This window comes from Leptinotarsa decemlineata, unplaced genomic scaffold, assembly GCF_025532065.1.
Source record: "Leptinotarsa decemlineata unplaced genomic scaffold, Ldec_3_MD MMD2_tig00000035_RagTag_RagTag, whole genome shotgun sequence".
Classification (NCBI taxonomy): Eukaryota; Metazoa; Arthropoda; class Insecta; order Coleoptera; family Chrysomelidae; genus Leptinotarsa; species Leptinotarsa decemlineata.
Window position 1 is genome coordinate 4,502,060 of NW_027412540.1, and position 22,081 is coordinate 4,524,140.

At 32.2% G+C, this 22,081-nt stretch overlaps 1 protein-coding gene across 1 annotated transcript in view; it reads left to right on the plus strand.

Annotated features, from left to right (window-relative positions):
* Window positions 1-22,081, plus strand: part of LOC111506190 (limbic system-associated membrane protein) — a 1,118,878-nt gene that overhangs the window by 369,640 nt on the left and 727,157 nt on the right. The window lies entirely within an intron of this gene.

Consider the following 22,081-nt stretch of genomic DNA (forward strand, 5'->3'; position numbering starts at 1 on the left):
CGAGAATTCGTATTGTCTGAAACATTTTAATTTCGTTCGGAAACATCTGAAGAGTCGAGAGTTCTTTTGTTCCGCATATTATACGCGTGAATAACGAGTAGGTAATGCATTCTTGAAAATATTGAAAAAGTTTCGTATTCTTCGATATCGCGAAATAATGATCGTCTCGCCCGGAGAATTGAAGACGCCGGTCTGACCAATTGGTCTAATTAAGCGAAGGAAGGCAGCTTTCATCCGCTGCTTTTCGGGATATTCACCAACATCCGCCTGTAGGGTACATTTTTTATTGATGCTGCTTTTTATCGTTCTCCATTCTCTTACACTTTTTTCTAGATGGAACTTATTACTTCGTATTTTATTCAATTCGCATACATCTCGGATGGGAATTTTTCGAGCTACCATAGGACCAATGAGTGAAACACTGACGGAATATTTGAGCTGCTTTTTCCATTATGGTAATTTCTCAATAAATATGTTTGATTCTACGACGTGATGACTGTAATTTGACACATTGAACTGAACGAACAAATATATTAGGTACATCAGTACCTTCAACAGAAAATAATAACCAATAACCCTCATGGATATATTTTCATTAGTCTGATATGATATAAATTGATTCGAAATCCCTGAAAGAATCTATAAAAATTAAAATGATTAGCTGAAAAATAACAATTATATCGAGCAAAAAACCTGAAATTATAATGAAATAAAATACAAGCAACAATCAAAAGAATATATATTTTCATTTGTGTGACTAGTTCAATTTCTTTTGTTTTTTTTTTTTTTTTTGATTGTTGCTTGTATTTTATTTGATTGTAGCCTCATGTTTTTCGCTCAATATAATTATTAATTTTCAGCTCATCTCTTTAATTTTTGTAGATTCTTTCAGGAATTTCAAATCAATTCATATCATATCTGACAATGGAACTCCAAACTGATAAAATTCCCCATGAAACATTATCAACCACCTTCAAACAAACCTCATGGATATGTTCGAATAAGAACTGGAAGGTTACACCTTTTGGCAGATTATTAAGGAAATATCTGTATCATAAGAGACCTCCATGGTGATTCTTGGCTTTGCAACGAATTACATTTGCAGAAGAGTTATCTAACGTTGGATTATGAATAATACAACGCTTTTGAGGTCCGGTATCTTTCAGTTGTCTGTTTGCAGTGGAAGTATTTATTTAAGTCTCGTGAAATTAGAAAACACTGTCTTTTTCTAAACGTTATACAGTATTAGGTATCATCTTGAATAGATTATGCTTTGAAGGCCAATGGATATTTTCAGATAAAAACGCTCAGAATCCTAATTTTGTGGTAAATGAGACATATGTAAACTTGAAAATTATATTTTGGATTTCTACGTCTCCATTTCGATACAAAAAAAATGTTGAAACCCTTCGAAGAAAGAAAGGAAGCAATACACTTTAAATGAGTAACTTAATACTAATATGGATTCAATTTAATAAAGAATAAATGTCATTACGTACTGTCATCGATTATATGAGTATAATAAACTCAATGCGTGACATAAAGTTGTAATTTTATGAATTACTTTAGTGTTTTTTCTCATAACGTTATCCGGATTTGGTACTGAAGAGCTGATAAGGCATGTGTCGGATGTCTACTGTGAGGATGACAATGTTCTAAGTAAGTGAAATTCACCTCTTTCATTTACTATAATGTATAGAAATCCTGTGAATGATATCTAATTCAATACCATATTTTGGTATTCATTCAAAAGTATTTGTTTCGAAAATATTTTTCCTTTGTGTTATCCAATGTTAACATAAAAGTATATGTTTCGAGAAGGCTTACATTTCCAATTTGTGTCTGAAAGTCACTTCCTTGCATGATTCACACATCTTTGACTAGATTAACCATTTTGAAATAGATTGCTTTCTTCCTTTCTTTAAGAGATTCACACATTTTGTTTGTATCAAAATGTTCCACTGTGACAGTTTCGAGAAAAGAAGTGTCTCTACATGAATTCAATTCCTTAAAATACGGTGGAAGCTGAAACCTCTTTGATAAAGATGATAGTTCATGTTGTAATTCTTTAAAACCACTGAAAAGTGACTTTTCATATACAGATAATAATGATGCTTATTTGCCCAAAATGACAAATAATACGACAGTCCCTATAGCAATCAATTTGGAAATGAACAAACTACAATTACAGAAACATCACTGTACGTGAAAAATTTATTCTGAAAATTGATAAATTCAATTACTTCATTGTCTCAAACAAAAATTTCCATCAACTTATGGGTATTAGGCGAATTATGTTACCAAAACACGAATATGAACACAAAAACTATATAACCTACATTTGAATACAGACAAATACCTACCAATATGCATACACATTTATTATAATATATCCACCTATATACTATATGCATCTATATGCAGCCCCAGCATTGTCAATACATTCTACATTATTTCTCTTCATTTTTTTCTGTCCCGTTCTCTTACAAATTTCTTACCTTTACTTTCAAATAATTTGAAGGGATTTAAAATTCTCATTTTTTTAGGAAGGCTATTGTACAATCTATGTGAAAAATAATATTATTTTTTGTCCCTGTTTTTTTCAGTTGATGCTGTTCTAACCTGCATATCAGCTTTGTTTGTTGTATCATGATCTATAAGTAGTAACAGATGTTTCGACTCATGCTGAAAAGTAACCCCGGCTAGAAAATATATCTAATCAATATGAAGGACATCTGAAGAATATCTAAGATTTTTTTTTCATCATTATTCTGAGAACATTTTTCTGCATCACTTTCAGAGGTCTTAAGTGAATATGTGAAACTCCTCCCCAGAATATCTTTCCAATAGTCATTTGATTTAGTGATTTTCGAGATATAGCCTTCTTCCGCACAGTACATCCATATACCACTGATAATGTCTGCCACAGTAGCGGAAGAAACGTTTGGTAATTCAAGTTCCATTCGACCATGGCGCACCAGCTTGAATTTTGTATTCTCTAATTACTTATTAACCAAGCTAACTGTCAAGACAAAAGTGATATTGATAGTGAAGAAAAATGTTTTCACAATTCACCTAATGAATTATTTCCAGGGTGTGAATTATTATCAATTCAGTTATGATACATGTCAAGTCGGATAATTAATATCGGTTTTTCTTGTTGGGATTTTCCATTTTCCAGTCAGTCGTATATTTCACTTTTATGGCAGGTTAGTCTACTCGATAATGTTCTAGAAACTGTTCCATTCTAATTTGAATATCAGTTTTTATGGGATATTATGAAAAATATTTGTTTTTTTCAAATCAGGTATTGAGCCTTTCAATTGAGTTTTGGGATTTCCAATAACTCCAATATTATTTTTCGAAATTTAAGATTTTTTCCGTGAGAAGCTTCAGTTACGCTCGATGAGAGTTTCCCAATATCAGGAAGTTGGTAAATAATATTTTATTCTTCCATGTGTCTGACTATTGGCACTACCACTTGCACTCTCTCTCTTACTTTTTGTGTTGCAAACCATGTTGTTGTGTATTTTTCCGGAAACGAATTTTCTATCAGTATTTTTTCCATTGTGTTAGTCTTTTCCTTTCACTTACTACCTGCTGTCATGAACAGATATTTATATATCACATATAAAAATCAAAACAAATATCACGTTATATACAGTGCTTCATTTTTTATTTTTTTCTCCGTAGGTGAGACTATTTGCAACCTTCTGGTATGAATTAAATCATGTAGAAGTGACCACAAGGTAAAACCCTTTCACCACACCTCTTCTCGGTATACACAGCAAACATACCCAAGCCGAAGAACAACTTTATCAACTTGCCACTCTTTGTGGACGACACAGCTCTGCTGGCGAGATCAACAAGACATGTGAATGTCACCAGATACTTGTAACAGCAGGCGAATAGACTAGAGGAACGAGCCAACCTTTGGAAAATTGGTATAAACCCTGACAAGAGTCTGGTGATATTGTTCACCCGAAGGTTGGTACATCCGGAAGGAAACGTCACCTTCAACGGACTAGAGATTCCGTGGACCAACGGAGCGAAATACCTGGGAGTCACCCTCGACAGAAGACTAACGTTCAGGACACACATACGGCAGAGAATAGGGCTGCTGGGACTCCAAGTGAAGTTGCTGATAATGAAGAGTATTACTAATAATCCTGTATGCCTGCACTGTCTGGGGTCAGTGCGCTGGGACATACAGACGAAATGTCCAAACGTTGATGATTGCGTGAGTGCGAGCCGCCATAAATACTCCAAGATACATACCGAACAGATATGTATATATATATATATATATATATATATATATATATATATATATATATATATATATATATATATATATAAATTATTTTTGATTTGGGTATTTCAGTCAATATCTGCGGGCTATGGAAACACTATTTTTTGTTATTCAAGCTTTTGGAAAGTATATTTTTCTCCTTTATCAAGAATATCTACAAAATGAAGATCATGTGAACATTATACAGCAATAGATATGTTACAAAAACTCACCAAAGTTAGTATAAAATATAAAAAAAGGCATATAAATCCAAACATAAAACGAAAAGTCAAATGCAAAATTTGACGTTGAAAATTTTGTTACAGCACCAGAGAAAATGTGATTATTATAATATTTACACATACAGTGGGATTTAAATGTAAGTGTAAGTGAAAAATTATTAGTAATATGATATTGAAATTATTTGTTCAATTTTATTTATCAAAAGTTAAAATATAATTGTAACTTTGACTTAAATTTTGAATTTCTGATTTTTTGTTTAAATTATTATTATGTTTACTTATGTGAACCATTTCTAGTATTTTGATAATCCATAACCTGCAGTCACTTTTATGTGAAGTGAGTCTTCCAGATAGATTACGACTGGTCTCACCAATGTAAATTGAAATACAAGAAGAACATGGAATACTATATATATATATATATATATATATATATATATATATATATATATATATATATATATATATATATATATATATATATCGCAGCGCTACGCGATCTACACGAAGCATTAAATAGAGATAACCTCAGATTCCGAGAAAGAGATAAACACAAGAGGCCAACCAAGCAGAATCAGAGGCCACCCCTGAGAGTCGCTATCAGGCAGCTCCGTATAAAATATTTTTAACCAGATTTAAAACTCACTTCTTTTGCAGATTCACTGAGAAACACTTGTTCGCGATTTAAAGACACTCGTCTCCAGTTAGTTTTTGGGGGCCAATGTAATAATTAGATTTAAGTTAAGTCACAACCCAATGAAATATTAGATTAGAAAGTAAACTGAAAGTGAGAACCGCGCTCCAGAGGATCGAGGCTGGATGGTCGAGATGGAATGTTCTGTAAACAGTAACCGTGTGGGGAAGATTTTATCTCAGGGCACTCAATTCGAGAGGGGGCATGGGGACTCTAATGAAACAAAAATTTTAGATGTTGAAAATTACAAAATTGAAAGATTGTTTCTTGAAGGGATACATTTCAATACAAAACAAAAAAAACTGAGATGAAATATTCAGACAAAATTTACAATTACATTTAAACTTTTAAAAAACGATTTCGAATTGAAATATTTCTCTATCACGATATATGGATCAGAAAACGTATTTACGTAGAGAAAATACACTGTATATATGAAATTTGAGTAGGTGAATGGAACAATTTTCGTCTAGTCTAAGACTCAACTGATTTCAATTTCAGCCACCAAAATATTCCAACAAAGATAATGTTGAATTTCATCAGTTTGGACTTCCATTATCTAATATTATATAAAATGATTTGAAATCCCTGAAATAACTGAAAAGATGAATTGAAAAGTTAACAACATAACATTGAATGGTCCCAAGCTGAGATCGTACACAACATTTGTTTAGGAGGAAATTGAAAGAAGCCGCATACATGCTATCCAACAATGTATTCAGCCAAGCTAACGTAGAGGTACACAATATATGGAAACCCAGAATCAAGCAAAAAATAGCAAAACTGTCATCTCCCACTAAACCAGTGAACTGAAAGTACTCAAATGACCTATAAATAGTCAGCTCACGGAGGAATCGGTCCAGAATCGGTCCCGAAGATGATTGTGAATACCTTACAATCGAAACGTTATGAACTAACTTGGCTTGGAATCTCTTAACTTTTTAATTTTTATTGTATTTATATTTTTTTCAATTTGTTTCATTTTCACTTGTATTTTACTTCACTAATTTCCATTTCAGGTTTTTGCTTAATATATTTGTTTTTCCAGCTATTCATTTTCATTTCTCCACTTTAATTTTTAATTCTTCTTTTTGATTATTTCAAGGATTTCATATCGTTTTATATAATATCAGACAATGGAAGTCCGAACTGATGAAATTCATCATGAAACATTGTCAATCACCTTCAAACAAAAGAGATAAAGTTTTTTACTTTTACAGAAATCGAAACACATGCTAATATTTTTTGGTGCCTATTCTGTAGGTATGTCAACGAATATAACACTTAATTTTTTGGGTCTCACAAGAAAATCCAATGAAATTGATTCTTACGGCCGAAAAAGTCACACAATTGCAACCCTTCGTCCTATTCAGCGACTTCTAAATCTGAGAAATGTAGTGGAACACAATTGGTATATCATTTTTCCTCCAATGAGTACAGAATCATTGTCTTCAATATCAGTAAGATGTGGATCGATAACATTTTAACAGATATAATCAAGCAACCGACAATAGAAAAAACCACTCGTCTTACGGACTCGTGGTTTTATCAGACGGGTTTTTGTTATGGAAATTAATGAATTGGTTAGGATTCATTGATGAAATTTCTATGAATTCTATAAAATTTGTTCTGTTTTATTATTGGCCAGACATACAATCTACTTGTACTGAGCAATTTTTCCCAATAATGCAAACTCTTTAGCTTCAACAATTGAACAAATAACACGGATTTTCACAATGCCTCTTTTATTTAGAAGCCGTCCATTTTTGCGAAATATTACCATCAATTCTTCACCAACAAGAATGCCGTTGGTTAAGTAATTTAGCAACCTGATTTTCACATTCATTATTTCCAAAATGAGATTCGATTGATTCCACACAAAATCAAAAACTACTTTTGAATGAACACGGTTACATACTATATTGCAAGCATTACACCACAATTCATAGGACAGACATGCCTATCTCAATGTTTTAACAAGCAAATAAGCTATTTTTGCTAAATGAAAATACTAACTGTGAATTATTCTGAAAGATTATATTTTACAAATATACAAAATATAATATACAACAGTGATGTTCTCTGGTAGAATAATATAAAATTTGCACTCTGTAGGTGAACTGACCCAGTAATTCCACTGTTTGGCAACATTCTGCCATAACAACGCGATCCAACATCCGACTGTGGCCTATCGGCTACATATTTCACAAGAGTATTTTTATTTCAGGAATTCCCGTTTTACGATCGATCGAATTTATTGCCGGCCGTTTTATTCAATTTGCTAACATTATATTTTGTGGATGTTTGGCGCTATAAATAATTTTCAATAACTGTTAATGTCGAGATGAATAGAGAGAACGCGATTTTTCCGCCAACATTAAATGCCTGAACATCGTTCCTGTGATGAAAATGTTTATTGACAACGTGGCCGTAATCGAATTATCAAGAATGGACGTGCGATGCATTGTATTTGCGCGAATTTTTTTTATTTGCCTGGCTCGAGTGCAATATACACAGTAGAAATTAATTAACTTCCTGCATGCATTTGAGAGCTTTTTACAGATTTTATCATCATTGTTAAACTCCCAATTTTTCAAAGCGCTTTGAAACCAATATGTTTTCTGAAACCTACATTTTGATTTGATTTTGTTAATTTTTTTCAATTTGACTGTTTGTTCCCAAGTTTAATTTGGATTTGAAATGTCAACTCAGCAAAAGTGAAGTAAAAATCGTAGTTATTGGATAGAATGAGCTATTCAATGGAAATAAAATCAATCAAATTGATTGTGGAAAGTTTTTTATTACTTCGAGTTTTATATATATATATAGTCAACAACAGGAGCCAACCGCACATTTGTGGTTCCAGTTAGAAGACCTAGAATTCCCAGGCTACATCTAACATGACCACGTAGGCAGCTATAGCTACCTGCGTGACATCCGGGTCCTGGATATCATATCTTGCCTTATCTGTGTGTCAAAATGTGTTTTACTGTTAACCAACTATCGCTCCCCTATGAACGATAACTCTCGGAAGTCGAAAATTGTGCGAGCAATGTAATGGAATAACAGAGTCTTACCTGTCTTACCTAACGCATAAAGGTAACAAGTTACTAAAAGCGTAATTGAAAAAATCATTAGAAAAACTATCGCAGTCATTGACAAAACAGAATTACAAGTAATTCAAGAACATAAGTATGAGCTTAGAAAAATTATGTCGGCGCCAAATTGGGGTTTTTCCCAACTATGTAGGTAGTAGTATGCCAAGTTACTAGAGATGCACCTGGAGATGTGTTTGGTCATTTTCTAAGATTCAGGTACAGTGCAGTATCGAAAAATGACAAATATATATAATCAGATCATGAAAACATAATTAGTAGGTATTAATCGGAGGTTTTTAAAAATTTTAAATTGCCTTGAGGTGCAAATAATTTCACATTTCCACAATTATCCTCTTCATTAGATTCCAATTTGAGAATTTCAACAATTTAACCTGATTCAATTCATTATGACTAATCAGTTACACTCACTGAATTATCGGAACGTTTTTCCAAACCAACGTCACTTGTTTTGTCAATTTCATAAGAGTCGGTACAAAATTGTGGTTCCTACAAAATCTTCTTCTAAATTGAATTTAAAATAAATGGATACTGGAAGTTATGAATAGTTAATATAATTCAAGAGTTCCAACAAATCAATTCGAAATAATTGATTTTGTTACTGAGCAATCATACTTGCCAAAGTATCACCAGCTTTAAAAAAAAAATCTGTTTAAAATCTGTTTTTACGTTAACCAGCTGTCGCACCTCTACGAACGACAACCCTCAGAAGTAGAAACTTGTACGAGCTAAGGATTAACGAGGTCTTACCTTTAAACGTGTGATTCCAAACCAACATCACTAATCTTGTCAGTTTCAGGTTCGGAATAAATTTGTGGTTCCTACAAAACGCCCCAGCTACAGTTTATTGATTTTGTCATTGAACAATTATACTAACCAACATCAACTATTTTGTTTATTTTGGAAAAGTCGGTATAAATTTTTGATTCCTACAAAAATTTTATTTGCATTATATTAAAAATTACCAACTACGTTATGAACAGAAAAATAGATAAATAGATTATTACCAAATGCAGAAACCAGTCACTTCTGTGAATGATATTTGATTTTGTTCCATAACGAATGTTTGGAATACAAACTGAGTAGAGAAAAGTGTCTTCTGTATAAATCAGTGTTCATATAAAAGTATTTGTTTCGAAATTATTTTTCTTTCGTGTAATTCAATGTTTATATGAAAGTAGCTGTTACAGAAGTAACTTCGTTACATGATCTACACATCCATGTATAGAGTTACGTATTTTGAAATTGATTACTTCCTTTCTTTCTTTGGAAGATTCATACAATTTTTTTTTGTATCAAGATGGAGTAGTAGAAAGCCAAAAACTTTCTTTCCCAAAAAAAATTATAATTAAAACAAATCATTACCTTTGTCATGGGGCATCGAATTAACTTCAGCGTTATCAGAACTTAACTCAGAATTCTGATCAGACATATCTGAAGAAAAATAAGGTGGATCCTCAAGTGAGTAATCCAAATCAAACGAAACATCCAGTGATGGAGGTTGACTGCTTTCGTATCCATTATCTACACAAGTAATACTTATTACTTTCAACTTTCGGTTACTACATACGTAATATTCAGTTATACCTAATAAACTCTTATCTACTAATTATTTATGTGGTTAAAAATATGCATTCCATGTTGTTCAACCAGTGTGAGATTTTCAAAAAAATGAGCTTTTATGTGCATTTACCAAAAACCATAATGTTTCATTTACAAAATTATTTTGAATATACTTACTTAACTTCTATATAATGAAATTAAATCTTGCCCTTTTTTATTTTTCATACCCAGAATATAGGAAGCCTCCTTCATCAGTGGAATTATGAAATATTTACGAAATCACTATATTCTTTTCAAAAATGTTAATCCAAATTAATTACAATTATTTTGCATATTTGCATTATTTGAAAAAAATACACACAGTGAGGTCATAAATAGCCCCACCACCCTTAAGTTATTTTTGATGAGCAAAATAATAGTAAGATATCGCTCATACATTCATTCTAATGAACTGAAGTGAGTTTTGAACAAATTGTTCAGTGAAATTATGATGTTTATCGTTTGTTTGGAAATAAAAAAAAATATATCAAACTGCTTGAAACTTGGAAATGACTAATTTGATTTTCTAAAATAAAGCAGCGTTATATAGCGTCACACTGTTGTTTTCATCAAAAAGTTCTGAAAAATGATGCCTTTTTAACGTAACTTTCATTCGACCTCCATATTTACTCTCGTTCAAAAGCTTAGAGGGGAGAGGACTATTTATCGCACTGTATTAAATGAATATATCTGTTGATTTCATGGGAAAGAGTGTAGAAAATATAGTCAGTTCCATGAAAAATATTTTTCATAATACTGTATTCTTATAGATATTCGACTGACTGAAAATAGTTTGGTGAACAGGTTTAAACCTTTTGAAATTCCAATTACAAAATATCCATCCGGCATATCTCTTTTTTTTTTAATGATATCGTGTATTCGAATAATAAAACAATGTTTATGAAACACTCTGTATACTTTGTACCTTTTCATACTGAATATATTCTGATGTGGGTGAATCCCCTACCGGTGATAATTAACTTTTCGCCGGTAAATGCGGTAGTTAACCGCTTACTAATAAGATTGCAATAATTTTTTAAGCATATAAAATTATAGAACGTACCATGCTCTATGTCACTTCTATCATTACTACTAGGTCCCGCTTCCTGTGCTAGTCGGAGAATCAAGTTAGTCCTTGTATTTCGTTTTTAAATGAAAAATAAAAATAATTACAAGGGTAATGAGTAAAATGCTATGCTTACCTCATTTTCATATAACGCAATAAATTCACTTTCCAGTTAAACTGATTTACACAACCTCTTTACACAAAACTCAGCACAATAACCACCAAAATATTATGTACGTACGATCCCACCTCCTACCAAATTGCATTGAAAAATATATATTTTCAAAACAACAATTTTCTTTCCTCTCTCCGGGTTTTTATACAAAAATTTGTTAAAATTTGTGTTTGGCACGAATTACACTTCTTAGTAATAACAAATCATAATGGAGGCGTGGGTGCCTGTTTGGTGTATGGAGGTGTATACCGTGTAAGGGATCACACTTTGAAAGGTAAGACCTCGTTAGTCCTTAGCTGTTGGCTCCTGCTGGTGGCTCCGTGCATTTGTATTTCTATCTCTTGGTAACCAAGTGTTGCCCATCCTTACACTTGGCTGCACCATACTGATAATGGGCCAAGAGCCCCAAACACGTGTCTATGGTTTGCAACTTTCTTGAGTGGTATGTCCAATATCAACTTCTGTTTCAATATATCATATATACATAGATAATGACAGCACAACCAGCTGTCGAAAGCGCTCGCATATAATTAAATAGGAGTTATAAAGCTTCAAATCCTTATATATATATATATATATATATATATATATATATATATATATATATATATATATATATATATATATATATATATATATAATTCGTGGACATAATACCCAAAAAAAAGGGGCAAACCGCGGACACGTGTTTCTGGCTATTGGCCTCATCAGCGCGGTGCAGCCAAGTGTAAAGATGGGCAACACTTATTTGCCGAAAGCAGGAAACAACACATACGCACGGAGTCAACAACAGAAGCCAATAGCCAGAAACACGTGTCCACGGTTTGCCCCCCTTTTTTTTGGGTGTTGTGTCCACGAATTATTTCATTCTTGATTTGTATCATACACACTCGATAAAATCTCTATCTGTATATATATATATATATATATATATATATATATATATATATATATATATATATATATATATATATTGTCAAAAAAATCGGAAAGTAAATAAACTGTTTGTGTGAGCTCCCGAACATTTAGTGATTATTGATGTATGAAAGTAATAATCTACATTGAAATTTGGATCTACATGTACCTGAGACTAAGTCGAAAAATAGTGAGTGCATTTTTAACAAGGGATATCGAAAAAACGTAGCTTAATACCTGCAAAACCGAACTAAGATAAGAATCATTAGTACGGGAAAATAGGAGAGAATATGAATGAAATTTACCCAGCGATTTACTAGAATAAGAATTATTAGTACGAGAAAATAGTAGAGAAATATGAATGAAATTTCAAACAACGATTTACTCAGGAAACTAGAAGATATAATAAATAATAAAACGATAGAGCTAAAAACTGAAATACAAAATATAAGAGATAGCCTAAACGACAAAACCAAGAAACTAGAAGAGAAATGCAATAAGTTGGAAAATAAAATTGTTAGAATAGAACGATTTAACAAAAGAAATAATATTGTCATTTATGGATTAAACGCAAAAAGGGATAATATACTCGAAGTCACTATTGGGAAACTGAATGAAATCTTCAATTACAACTTTTCAGAAGGAGATATTAACAATATTCATTTCATCGGAAAGAAAGGTACGATCATTCTTGAGTTCATCTCGTATCTGAAAAAACAAAAAATTTTCCAAAATCTAAAAAAACTACGAGGTACTGGTATTTCTATATCACATGACCTAGGACCTGAGGATCAAGCCGCAAATAAAATATTGGTTAAACATCTGAAAAATGCTAGGAGTAATAATTATCAGGCGTATATAAGAAATTACAAATTATATGTAAATGGTACCCCATACAGTCCAGATGAACTAGAGAGCGGCCATAAAGAATTCGAGTTTGAGCTGCTACCTAAAGCAAATAGCGCACCACCCACCCCAACTTCTAATCATATATTAGATCACAGAAAACATAACGCAGAAAACGTAGAAAAGCCAGAAATTTTGGAAACGCGGAGACAGTTGGAGAGAAGAGAAAAGCTAAGGATCAAACGGATGTTGACATAAAACCCCTAACACCCACAATAAAAAATAGTGACTCCAACACCTCTCGATTACTCGCACAGACCAAGAATCTATCCAAAATATCAGGACGTCCTACCAGAAACAATTCAACTTCGAAAAATAAATAGTGTAGAAAGACTAATCTTACATATAATATCTTAGTTTAAGATTCTAGTATTATTATTCCTGTTATAAATATATTAACTAATTTCAAAATAAGCTCCTGAATTAATATTCAATGAAATGGATCCATACATTAATGATTTTACTGTTGAAAAATATGAAACGTTTGATTTGGATACAACCGAAGAGGCAAAACAAGTATTAAAAATAAATAATTCAACTGCTAATTTTAAAATTGTGAATACCAATATACGTAGCCTTGGTTGCAATTTGAATGAATTCATAGTGTTCATAGCATCGACTGTATAGTTTTGACAGAAACAAGACAAATAGCTGATATAAGTGTTTATAATATTGCTGGGTATAAAACATTGTATAATTATGGCAATTACAACCAAAACGATGGAGTAGTAGTATTTATTAGATCAGAACAATATGTCGCTCATCAACTTATACAACTGAATAAAAGTAACCTCCTTAGCCTCAAAGTTAACTGTGAAAATAAAGTAATTTTAATCAATTCATTTTATAGATCTCCTGCCAGTGAATTAGATACATTTATTGAAGAATTAAACGACATATTAGCAAATAATAAGGAGACATGTGATTATAAAGTGTTCCTAGGCGATATCAACATAGACATATTAGAAGAATCAAAAGAAGCTAAAAGCTATCTGGATACCTTGAGTGAATATGGTTATCAGTCAATGATTAATACCCCCACCAGAGTGCAAAATAACTCTTGTACTTGTCTGGACCATATATTTATACACACAAAATATAATATCAATGATACGATACTACCTATTACAATATCTACATCTATAACTGACCACTACACCACTGTGTTACAGATCGTTCTGAATACTTTTAAAAAACCAATGGGAAACCATCATGATAGAAACTTTATCAAATATATCGATAACAAAAAACTCATTGAAAATGTTGAAAACACTAAGTGGAATGACGTACTTTTGGAAGATGACATCGAAACTAAAACTAATAAATTAATCACTTTGATACAGGAGGTAATAACAAAGTCAACAATGTATGTAAGAATAAAACATAACGAGAGAAAAAGAAAAAAATGGATCACTTCCTCACTGGTGAAACAGGTAAATAAGAAAAATAATCTGTATGTGGAAACCAGAAAAAACCCTAATAATGAAATATTAAGGATTGCATATGTAAACTGTAAAAGAGAAACGAAAACATTGATAAAAAGTGCTCAACGAGATTATTATAATAAGAAAGTTCAGAAAGAAAGAGATTCGTCAAAAAAACTGTGGAAGTTAGTTAATGAGGTTGTTGCTAGAAATGAAGGAGACAAAATATGTAATATAAAAGACGATAATGAATTAATCAGTGATGGAGAACATATGGCGAATATATTCAATAACTACTTCATTAATGTAGGTAAACAACTAGCTGATAGGATAAATAAACCACGTACCTATGCAGAACAACGAACAGTGAGTTGTCAATCGATATTTCTGTATCCAGCAACTGAAACAGAAATGAAAAATATTATAGGTCAGGAATTGAAAGCTAATAAAGCCCCCGGATTTGATGGGATAACTTCTGAAACGCTGAAAAAAATAGTCCATTATATAAGTTACCCTCTAACAGCGATAATAAATAGTGTACTAGAAACAGGACATTTTCCAACCGCCTTCAAAAATAGCATTGTTACACCTGTTTTCAAGACTGGAGATAAACATACTGTAGCGAACTACAGACCGATATCCTTGATATCAACTCTAGGTAAAGTTCTAGAAAAAGTAATAAAGGTCAGAGTCAATACATTCCTTGAAAAAAATAAATTACTCTCTAACTCTCAATTCGGATTTAGGGAACATAAATCTACTCAAGATGCGATACACTCCTTAACAAACACTATTTACAATAGCCTAGATAAAGGAGAACCAGTAATAGGTATTTTTCTAGACTTGGCGAAGGCATTCGACACCGTTGATCATTCAATACTTTTAGAAGTACTAGAAGATATGGGAATTAGAGGTACAGCACATTGTTTATTCAAAAGTTATCTAGAAAATCGAAAACAGCAAGTTAAAATTAAAAATAAATTGAGCAAAACACAAAAAATAACATGTGGTGTGCCTCAGGGAACGGTGTTGGGTCCTTTGCTATTCACTATTTATTTAAATAATCTATTTCTACTTGAAAAAGATGGCCAAATAACCAGTTTTGCCGATGATACGGTTGTAATATATAAAGACACGAACTGGTATGACTTGAAATTGAAAATTGAAAATGATTTCACAAAAATAAAATCTTGGTTAGATAATAGGCTTTTATCAATCAATTTCAAAAAAACATTTTATCTACCATTTAGCAATTTTGAAACTTCCCTCCCAAACTACAACATTACCATACAAAATTCATTTGTTATACGACCCACAAATAAAATAAAATATTTAGGAATTATGTTGGATTGTTGTTTTAAATGGAATATCCACATTGACTATCTGATACAAAAACTGAGATGCATACTGTACAGATATAAGAAAATAGTAGAATATTTGAATTCAAGAGAAAAAATCATAGTGTATCAGAGTCTTGTGGAATCACATTTGAAATATGGGATCATAGGTTGGGGCGGTGTTTCAAAAACATATTGTAATACGTTACAAGTGTCCCAAAATAAATTTCTAAGAATCCTGTTGAACAAACATCGAATGTACCCCACAGAATTAGTATTTTCTGAAACATATCTTCTTGACATTCGACAGCTGTTTTATATGCAGGTCAACATATGGCAATACGCAAACAGATTCAAATTACAACGTATCATTCATACTTATGAAATAAGAAATAAGGATAGATGTGTTGCACCTACTATGAGAAGAAATATCGGACAAAGGAGTTATTCATACCTGGGAGTGAAATTTTATAACAACCTACCGGAATATGTCAGAAGTGAAAATAATATAAGAAAATTCAAAAGGAGCCTCATAGCTCATATCAGAAGTAGATCCAGGAGAGAGATTCGTGAGTTGATTGAAATACAATAATGATAATGATAATAATCATAAATATAGCTACACATCGCTGAGTGATTGTCAAGAAAATACTGGCAAACCATAATTGAATGATGCTGTCTTGTTTCTACAATTCAAATTTTACCTTTTATTCTTCTTGTTTTTTTTATACAAATCTCTTAATTTTCATTATTGTTTTTATATACATTTATACAACCTATGTGATAGAATATTGTGTTTAGTGTACTAAATTAATTATTGTAAAAGATGTAAATATGTGTTGTGTTACCACGTACATGTTGTTGAAGCTCTCAACAACTTCTGTTGGTTCATTGTAATGTTTATTGTTTTTAACGTGTATTACTTTAGTATGTTCATTTACTATCAATAAACAACATTCAAATTCAAATTCAAAAAAAATATATATCAATAAATAGATAAGTACTTCTTGATCATTCCCATATTGATTTCAATTTGAGAGCAACAGGTAGACAGTGGAACCACCTATTGGTGTGACACCCAAGTCAACTTGCCAAGTTTTTATATTAGTGTTGGTGGTTTGACCAATCAACCGACAACTGTGGTAGCAGAAATTTGGAAAGCTAACCTGAAATGCCATCGGAAAACGAATCCACATGTTTATAGAAATGATATGAAATCTAGAAAGGTTAATGCAGTCAAGCTGCTGGAAAATAATTCCATGAGAATCAAAAAATAGATAAGTGCCACCTAGCAGAAATTTGGAAAGCTAACCTGAAATGCCATCGGAAAACGAATCCATATGTTTCTAGATATGATATGAAATCTAGAAAGGTTAATGCAGTCAAGCTGCTGGAAAATAATTCCATGAAAATCAAAAAATGAATAGATAAGTACTTCTTGATCATTCCCATATTGATTTCAATTTAAGAGCCACCGGTAGACAGCTGTTTCAGCCTATTGGGCATCGTATCTAAAAAACTTGGCAAGTTGACTTGGGTGTCACACCAATAGGTGGTTCCACTTATGTTTCGCTTGCGTTTACGCAGCTATTTTTATCAAGTACTTTCTTGGTTTTTCTCATTTTGTCTTCAATCGAGGACCGCCTGCCCGGTACTGACGATGCCCAGTAGGCTGAAACAGCTGTCTATCGGTGGCTCCTAAATTGAAATCAATATGTAGAAGCTGAGAGCGCGCGAATGTTCGATGTATGCTACCGTTCTAGATGTAGCAAGAATAATTTTACCGGCTTTGATGAAATCCTGAGAAATTTTCCAGCGTCCTCTATTGCCAAATATGAGCGTTATCCACTCGCCTATCGAGACAGTCAACTGGAAGTTAAGGTGCGGTACGCGGAGCGGTATGATAAGGCGATAGATATTTGCGTAATAGTTGAAGCTTCAGTTGAAGTGTTTGTTATATTGAACGTGAAGTGAAGTTAAGTTTGTGAATTGTTCATTGTAGTCAATTATTGGTTGACCCACGGAGAAAAACGAAACACTATTGACTCCTCCCAATGAAAATGGTAAGAAGAGTAGGTGGCACCGTTCCAACCATTGAATGACAAAAAAAAACACTTTATTGGGAGACACGCTTGAAGAAGCCATTGTGTGTGTAAAATCGTTTAGTGTAAATCTCACAATAGTGTGTTTTGAATACATTAGTTATGGATTTTCATCAAGTATCGGCCAATTTCATCATATACCTCAAGAAAGAAATGTATTACGCGTTGGATTTTTTATTTGTTGGTTATCGTCCTTTTAGAAAATGAAATTCAATTTGCGAGAAGACATTTCAAACTTACGCTCATATTATAAACTGTTCAAAATTTCGTCCATTTTGCTCTAAACAGTAATAAAGTCTGTTTTCTAAGTTTCATCAAACATTATGGAAAACTTCACTAGGAAATGACTGCCATGCTGATGCAATTTGTCTTTTAAGTTCTTTAATATCAGAATATTGTGTTTTGTAAACAACGGATTCAAGATGCACCCAAAGGAAGAAATCTAAGGGTGTTAAATTCGGTAATCTCGGAGGTCTTTCAATTGCTCCCCTTCTGCAAATTCATCTATCTGGAAATCTATCTCTTATCCAACCACTGTGAGACGGAAAGAAAATGCAGCACCATTCTGCTGAAAATGTAACAGATCCTCCTGCAAAAGTTCCTTAACTTATGCATCCATTTGAGTTTCAAGCTCGTGAGTCTCTTCATAGTCTCTTCAATCATTTCAAGGTCAACTTACCAGTCAAATTTTCTTCTAGAAAGAGTGAACCAATTATCGCATTTCCAAGAATACCAGCCCAAACAATAATTTTTTGTGGGTGTTGTGTATGTCCTTCATGAAAAGTATGTGAGTTTTCGTTACTCCAATAGCGACAGAAGATTAGAGATGTTATTGCCTCGATAAGACATGATTTCACAAAACTCTTTTCTTCTATCATAATCATCCTCGTGGAGCTCGTGAAGAATCTGCATTTTACAAGAAAGACATTTTCGTACACTTTCTGAGATGAGAATAAAAAACTCAACATTTACTTAACACAACTTTCCTACCATCTACGTTTTACTATTAGACTCTTTTTGATGTAAATCATTTGGAGCCAATGGCTAATGTCACCTCTAATAAATAAAGGGTTGGAACGGTACCACCTAATATTCTTACCACTTCTGGTCAGACCATGCATCTCAGTATAGGCAAACTAATAATTATTTCTATTTGTTAAGAACACACTAGTACGAAAGAATACTTTCGAGAATATTTATTTCCTTTTATCAAGACAACAAGAAATTTCAAACGTTGCAACAAAATTGTAAAACAGGTGAAAAATGTAGTTACTAACTTGAGGTTATAGTGAAAAGTCAGACGTGTCAATGAGAAAAACAAATTTAATACTTTTCATCATGTAGAAAAGTGTCACACATTCAATTTAAAATTACAGAGAAAAAGTACAAAAACTTATAATATTTAAACATTTGAAATTATTTCACTGGCCCATGCTTAGCACACTCGGTGGCGTGGTAGCAACCAAAGAGAGTGAGAGAAAAAAGGAAATATTTGAATTTTGATATTGACATTCTGAAAAGACATTTTAAGTTTGATAATTTGACAGAGAAAACTACGGGATCACCCCATGGCTGACCCAAACAAAATCAAAAGTATCTGTTTGACTCTGGGTACAGTGGGTACAGTACACTCCCTACTGAAGTAAATGGTTTTTTGACAGACTCAGCACTGCGCCCAAACACAAAAATATCTGTTCCTTGGAGAACCTGGAGGAATTAGCTCCAATTTTAAAATGTAATTTTAAATATTGCTGAGGTTGTTGAGATCAGTCTTTTTGTTCATGTTGTTGGTATTCTTTTTAATAAAGAACAATTCTTCAAACAACCGTTTTTGTAAGTTGCTTTCAGTACACAAAAATTCAACTTCATTGTGTGTTTAGTGCTGATGACATGCTCTGCAAGAGCACAGGTGGCTTTGTTTGTGTTACAATCCCTTCTGTGTGACGTTAAGCGTCCAGATAAAATTCTAGATGTTTGTCTGATATATATCTTGTCACATTTATGACAAGGAATTCCATACACTACATTTAACTTTTCTGAAATTGTCAAAGGGGTTTGAATTTTGGAAAATAGACTATTAGTAGTGGTAACGATGCATTGGGAAAATTTAATATGTTCACTCTTGAAAAAGTTCAGGAGTTTAGGTGTTAAAAACTGAAAATATGGTAGTGAGCTGAAAAATAATGAATTCAGAGGTATCTCTCCACTATTCACTCCATATTTCTCCTTAACTAGTCAGTCAAGACTACCCGTCGTTTTATATATTTATATAGAGTATGTATATGTATATATATATATATATATATATATATATATATATATATATATATATATATATATATATATGTGTACTTATATATGTCTGTCTATATACATTTTATGACTTGTCCCATATCATGTGTATAATCTTAAAGGATGAATAAAGATTATTATTATTATTATATATATATATATATATATATATATATATATATATATATATAGCAAAATAGATTATTAACGGGGTCTCTCAGTCAAAAAATCAAAAACTGCTCTACTTTGCCAAAAGCTTTCGCTTCTAATGGGAAGCTCCTTCAGGGCAGTGAAAATGAGTTAAAAACAATGAATTGAACATATAAACTGACGGAGAAGGTTAAACATTCAAAAACATACAAAAAAAACACAAAATAATCTATACATGTTTACCCTTTTAAAAAGGGGATATCTGTCAAAACGTTAACTTCATCCTAGTTGCATAAAATTTGGCACATGGATATAAAATTGCCGTAGGCACAACTTTTTCAAGTAACTTTTTGTTAAATTCGATCTAGAAATGCACTTTTTCAATTTTTTTCAAAAAAAGTTGAATTTGACAAACACTGAACTTCAGTGGGTCGCAGTTGGCCGCATCATTTTGAGTTAAATTTGAAGCACAAACAAGTGCCGAAGTTGAACTTCATTGAAACTTTTCGAAAAAAAAGTTTCCTCTATGGTGGGCACTTTAATGGTGACACTGTATATATGTAAAATGTAAATTTCAAATTGTAGTCTCGGTTTGAATGTATATTTTATTTTATTTCATTGTACTATGCTATGTCCAGGTCCTACCACAAATAGATTTTTATTTTGTAATGTGGCTGAATACAGAAATAAATTTAAAAAAAATACTTCTACGGTGTACATCAGTGAATATGAGTTATGTATATATTTTTGAAAGAACCAAATGCCAGAAAAATTTCGTGAGAGTTCGGAAAATAGAAATGTATCTAATGGTAGACAAAATGAATGGTAACTCAAAATAACCGAACAATATGAATGTTCAACCTAGTGGTTTGAAAACTCATTATTTCAATATTATATCATTTTTCGAGTTAAATTAATTATACATTCAATTCCTCAGTAAAAATTTGTTTCAATACTTAATTCTGAGCGTTATGTTTTATTTTCAGTTATAGTAAACCCTGGAACAAAGCTAAGACACTACGTTGTTGAAATATTTTTTTTGATTTGTCCCATCCCATTTATTTCAAAGTGAAAATTATTGTTTTGTCTGTCTGTGAGCTTCATATTCAGTAACACAGTATTTTATACGTTGTTCTCCTCTTATTCAAACTATTGATATCCTATGAGATATATTAAAGAATTCTGTGCAATAGTATTGAACTTGCTCCAAAATAGAACTCGTTATATGTCTATTTTTGATTCTTTGAAACTCAGAATAGAATTGCGTGATAGTGTCATACATCTTTTTTTATTTTTCATGTGCATTCATATCATGATTGTACCGATAAAATTAGACCATCGGCAAATAGTATAATCTCACAATCGCGCAAACAATAGTAATTGACCGCATTTTCCATATTATGATAGGTGGAATAATAAGTGGTCATTTATAACCATTCGAAATCGTGAAATTTTCAAATAAAAACGCAGGTATATTGTTCTTTCGTTTATCGTTCAAATTTATTGTGCGGGGACTGGAATAGACTGACTGGCCGCATTATTTATGTGGTCGAGGCACGATAGTTATGGTCACGTCAGCAATTTTTTCTCTAGAGTTCTTATGTTAATTCATCATAAAAAATATCACCATTGTACCAACTGCTGTTTTCAATTCATTATTTCGTTTTCCTTTGCCGCATTCAGTGTCAGAGCTTTATCTCGAAAATGAAATCGCAAGTGCATGTGGGTTCATTTGTAAGAAATTTGCTTCACTGACCTATGGTAATTAT